General features: G+C 33.9%; 1 pseudogene; it reads right to left on the bottom strand.

Moving 5' to 3' along the window:
* Nucleotides 1-2,630: 2,630 nt before the first annotated feature.
* Nucleotides 2,631-6,373, bottom strand: part of LOC133791892 (conserved oligomeric Golgi complex subunit 7-like) — a 31,876-nt pseudogene continuing 28,133 nt past the window's right edge.

Below are 6,373 nucleotides of genomic sequence, written 5' to 3'. Positions count from 1 at the left end.
GTTTTCTTCCTTATCTCAACGCAGCACACAATAATAATAATCTCAGAACCTACTTCACTATGGATGAATATCTAAGATATTCAAACTCCTCTAACATTTGCAAAGTATTTTAACAAAAATAAAAGAAAACATACCTCTTGCAAACTGTTGCAAATAAAGTTCCCTCCAATTTGAAATCCAATGAAGCCACTAAAATGAAAGCAAAATTACATGAAGAAGAGTGATATTGGTTCATTATCAATGGTTCAATGGAAATAGATATTAAAAATGATAGGTTCATATACAATTGCTTTACCACCATGGACTGTCTTGACTCTTGAGACCAATTTTATTCCCATATAAGCCTTTCTTTACATGACTTATAGCGGGGATAACACATTTGGATTGTTCTGAGGGAAATCAATATGGAAAATTTGAAATGTGTAAATAAGGACTCGAAAAAGCAAGATGGAAAAATGTACATATTATCTGTTTTAGCTCATGTTTATTTTCACCTTGCTGTGGGGATTGTGTTTCTTATGGTTCTCAACTGTTAATAACAGTTGTGTCTAGATTTCAAAAAAAAGTTTTCAATACTTATACTCACTTAATGTGGTGTCTTTGGTGTTATACTTATATGAACTCCTTATTTCATGCTTTTTACTGAGTTAGGATAGAGACTGTATTTAGAATATTATTCTCGTTAATTAGCTATATTGATAAAGTCTAGATATAATATTTACTAGTAGAGTCTAGATATTGTTTTTCTAAGTTTATAAATAGTGGTATATACATATTGTTATTATTATAATTATAATATTTTTATTGAGAAATTTGAGGAGCTAAGCAAACCTAATAGACAGACCTATCATTCGCACCGCAACTAAGGAAGCAATAATTGACATAACTTGTGCAAATGACCTAATCCATATACCAAAGTAAATAGTCTGCTTCTAAGATATTACCTTGAAGCTCCACCATGGCCTTCTTGATCACAGGCTTAAACTTTCCTGAAAGACATGAGATTTCCATAAATTTCAAATAAGAAACGAAACATCAAGAAGGGCAGTGAGCAGAAATTTTCAAATATTTGTCCAAAATTATCCTTGCAAACTTTTATTTACAGATGGCAGAGAACTTTGATGGATGATAATTACTGTCTGAATGCATAAATAAAGGTTACAGTAGTACCATGTCTTCTCTCCACGTCCATTAGTGCAGTTAAAGCTGTCCCACTAACGGTCCATTCTTCAACTGGAGCAGCCAAATTCCCCACCTGTATAATGAGGCAGGAAACAATAAAGAGAAAACAGTCCAGTTATTGAACTACAAGAAATTTATTCTCAGGATAACAAAATATAAATTAACTGGAAACAAGAACATACTAGAAAGAAACTATTAGAAAAAGGGTAAAAATGAAGGGGATAACTGGAATTTGCGACTCAAATTAATGATAGCTATTTGGGGCTTTCAGAAAAATGGCCAGATTTTAAGTTTCATATAAGTCATGTCCCAATTTCAACCAAACACCAGTAATACTACAAACCAAAACACTAACTACAGAGGCTAATAACAACAAGCCTCACCAAACTAGCCAAAACAACAGAAAAACTGAGAAGCTAGCAGACCAGCTAAAACTTCAAGCTGTTGCAGCAAACTGAATTATAAATCGATGCTCCTTAGTAGAAAGTTTAGCCAACACACATAAAGCTATACACTATTTCCTGAAATTTTCAATCACTTTAACCAACACATTGACTTCAAAAATTTCTCTAGGTATCACTACCAAACCATATTTTAGACTATGAGTGGCGTCATAATGTTCGAACTAAAGATAGAAAATAAATAAAATATTTATACCAGAGATAATAAAATATTTTAACATCTTTTTCTATTATTTTAGATAATTATTTATTTTAAACTATTAGATAATAATTTTTCTTAATTATTATATACAACTTAATCTTTCACATCAAAAGATAACCATTCTAACTTCTAAGTTTAATTAGTAATGAACATTGTTTAGCTAATGTTTATTTATTAGTTACACTAGATTCAGTCTCAATCATGACTGCTCTCTATTGGTATATATTAGCAAAATGATCATTTTAAAGTTACCACTTTCAACGAACAGAAGTTGATTAATTCATTTTTTTATCCTGAAATTATTTTTACATGATTGAGAGTTTGTTCCACTAATTACATAAAAAAAAAATTATATAAGTAATTAGTACTATGCCTTTGGGGCCTAACTTTGATTCATTTTGATCATTGACCCACTAGAGCTAAAATCAATCTCCTCAAAATTAATTTGGCAGATTCAAGAGACTTGAGAAAAGGCCCAAGAGCTACCATGCATAGATATGCACTCAATATATTAAGATCTATCTTTCAAAAATATATATATTAATTTTTTTCTTTTTAAATAAAAGGTCAATTTGCATTCTATTTCAAGTAATAAATTGCAAACGACATTTTTATTTTGTTTTATCCATTTATATGCAGTTTGAAAAGTTTTCTGTATAATTCAGTGCTTCCAAGCACAGTAATATGACTGGCTTACTACTGATTAAGTATCTGAAACAAGTCAGAAGGCAAAAATAATAAATCCTATCTCTGGTATTGATTCATGAGCCAAACAGAAACCAATTTCCACATATCTACAAATTTTAACCAGAGTAAATAATAGGACTTTCCAAAATAAAAGTCACACAATTAAATATCATACACAAGTTTTACATCCACTTACTCAAGAATTATGTGGAGGTGACTCTTAGTCTTAGTCTTTAAGGATCCAAGATATTTCACAATATTTTTGTGGTTCAAATTCTGCAAAAGAGAATAAGGTTTATCAGTCTCTGACCATTCCTTATATACATATTCAATCATTAATCAAAAAATGAACATAGCATTTACAGAATCTAGTATATAACGAAGAAAAAATAATAGAAAAAAGTTTTCAAAAAAAAAAACCTAGATATTTTAGAAGAATGTGGAAGTGCAAAAAAGTTTATGATTGCTTACCTTTGTTTAAATGATTCAAAGGGAGAGTACACTGCCTTCAGTGTATCCATTAGAACTCGAAGATCAGAATCTGAAAAGGAATGCTGAATATTTCTAGCAAAAGTCTGTGTCCCGTTGTGTAACTCAATCAATGCCTCCAAATGTTTCCTTTGAATCTTAATTCCCTTTGGCATGTCACCAGACATAATATCTAATAAACCTGAATAAAAAGAAACACATTGATAGGATAATTTATAAATTGCCAAAAATAAAATTGCATGACTTAAAGCTTGTCCAATTGAAAGATATCATATAATATTAAATGCCTACAAAATTTAAAAGCACCATAAAAACAAGTCCGTACAAACCTTTTCCCAAAGCTCTTGTTTCAGGAACAACTTCTCCAATTGAAAGGTTGATACGTGAAATAAAGCTTACTCCAATAGTTGCCATTGTCTCGATCAGTAGCTTTGGTACAAGAGTTTTATAATCCTTAAGAAAAGCAACCATACACCTGCAGATGACAGTTTAAGCTCAGTGCTTAAATTCAGTGATAGCTTCTTTGTATCAACAAGATGTTCCTCGATGCTTAAAAAAATATATAGTCAGAAGAATTTACCACTTCCACTCTTGCTCAAGATAAAGAATCAACTCATCATAGAAGCTTGGCAACCAACTTGCGAATGAAATTGTCGAAGAGCTTGATTGAAACTCATGGCTTGACAACCTTTCAGCTTCAGTCTTCTCATTTGCAAGCTTAATAGCACGTTGTTTCGAATCAAAATCTTCCCAGAGCTGTTTTATGGGCTTTAGGTGAACTTTTGTGTAATGTAGCTCCAGTGATTTGAATCTTCCAATTCGAATGAGAATACCCCGCAAATTTTGAGCAATGTCTATCTGCAGGATGATAATAGATGTAAGTTATTCAAGTTGCGTATGGTATGTACTAAAAGGAATTAATAGGAGATAAATTGAATAGAAAGCAAGCCATAGGCAAAACAAGTGTTGTAAGAAATTTGGTGACCTTCCGGCTGGATAATGCATCTGTTAAACGTGGCTGCACCATTACATCTAGCCTATCCTCTAGGACCTCGAGTTGCTTTCTCACATTAGCAAATTCAGCAACAATAAAATGAGCAAAACAAAAAATAAAATATCAAGTTAAAATCATCAAAAATTATAAAATCAAATGTAGAGTATAATGTTAAAACAATTTATAGAAAAATATTACCTCCCCAACAGCAGACAAGCAATGCCTCATGTTGGCTAAGGTTTCTGCAGCCCTTGGAAGATCACCACTAGCAAAAACATCTTCCACAGTTGAACTTAATTGAGTTAACCCAGCAGCATCCTGTTGATCCATCAATGAGTAAATCAAATGCAACATCAACATTTTCCAATACTGCACTGATTATAACTTCTATGATAAAATACCCACCTACAATGTCTCATAAGCAGCTTCCATTCTCTGCTTAACAGTATCAACTTTGGCCAGAGCAGCTATAGATTCAGCTGATGATCCTTTAGCCTGCATATTAAAACCAATTGTTTGAAGAGAAGAGTATTGTTATTCATATGTATCAAGTGAGAAGCTAAAATCTCAAACCATATAAGCAAAGCTAAGCCGGCAACAACTGTCTACCCATGTAAATTATATAAACCAATTACATTAGTAAATGTACTGAAACGTGGGTATATCAATGTGAACTTGCTACTATAATTTATAGTAATGCTCTACAACATATTGCAAAGCAGAATATATATATTTAGGCAACTATTTCAGTTATGTGTGCGTATATCCATGCATATAACTCAACATAATTCCATTGTTCACATTAGCAATAATCTATTCATAATATCTACATTTATTTTTAAGCAGAAAAAGAAAAAACGAGACGTTTTAACCAAAAGGGTGCCCTGCCTTCTTGTAATTTATTCCAAAAATCTATTATCTCATTGCCAAGAGATTGAGCTCAAAAGGTAGCACAAACTACACAATCGTAGTTCTCAAATATCCAAAAAAAAAAAAACTAATATTGAAAAATTTGCATTAGAAAATCTTCCTCAAATTTCCCTCGTTCACTTAGGCAAATTGAAAAAACTCAGTTGAGCAATTGAGAAATATAATAAGCTTCAAATTTGGCATTAAGGGATAGCATAATTAAAAGATTATACTTTCTTAACTTATAAAATGCAGTAAATCTGACACCGCCATCCTAATATTGTCCAAATTTTCCATACTTCACATCTTCTAGTGAATTGAACCCAAAAATAAAGTTAAAAAACCAAATTCAAATTGCGGCAAAAAGAAGAAACATAGCAGAAACAGACATAACATGTAGGTACCTTCTTGAGCTTCTGAAGGATTCCGGCGACGGCGGAGCGTAGTGAGACCGCATCGTCGCGGAGTCGGATCACATCGCGGGTGGCCCGTGGCATGCGAAGTAGGGCAGCGGAGCTCTGCTCCTCTAGCGAGGCAGAGATCTCTTCAGATACGATTTGGAGCCTCATCTCCAGATCGACGAGATGGTTATCGACTGAGTCCTCCGGGTGCCGAGTCTGACACGCCGAGTTCACCCATTTCTTGGGATCGAAACGCAAAATGCAAAAATCACACAAAACGCAGACACACAAAACGCAAAAACAAAGCAAACCCAGATCACAAAAATCATCGAAAAACTTGAGAGAAAAGAAGAATTGACGAGAGAAAGAGTCGAGAGAAGGAACATACTCTTGTGGAGGCAGAGAGAGATGGTAGTAGCTTCGCTCAAGAGCTTATTACAAAGAGGGCACGTCATGCATGCCTCCATCCCTCCTCGCTTTAACAATCTGACCCACCATATCTGTGTGCGACTCCCTTTCTCGCTCTCTCCTTCGTGAGGGCGGTGAGGCAGAGATGAGTTAAGGGCGGAGAGACTTCGTGAGGGCGGTGAGGCAGAGATGAGTTAAGGGCGGTGAGGGCTTCGTGAGTGAGAGATAGAGGCTGAGAGAAAGGGTAACTTAGATAAAGGCTGAGAGAAAGGGAATTCGGCAGAAATTCATTTTGGCGCCTGAGTTTTTAGTCATATGGCGCCAAAATCAGACCCGTGTGTTTTTAATCCCCACTATTCAGATCCGTGTGTTTTAATCCCCCACTTAATAATAGCACTTCTAAATATATGCTATTCTTTAATGTAATATATACTAAATATTATTGTAGTGTGATGATTATATACATGATGATCTTAATCCTGAGGTTACTATGAACTCCTATATATGTCATCTGATCCTTTTATTCATGCGTTAATGTTTGTTAGAATGATCAGACTAAGAACAATTGTTTTGGGGACTCAATGATACATATGGTTGAGGACGTAGTTTAACAGATATGGAATCTATACCTTCTTATAGA

This window comes from Humulus lupulus, chromosome 7 (assembly GCF_963169125.1).
Source record: "Humulus lupulus chromosome 7, drHumLupu1.1, whole genome shotgun sequence".
NCBI lineage: Eukaryota > Viridiplantae > Streptophyta > Magnoliopsida > Rosales > Cannabaceae > Humulus > Humulus lupulus.
This window is presented reverse-complemented; position numbering and strand designations above follow the sequence as displayed.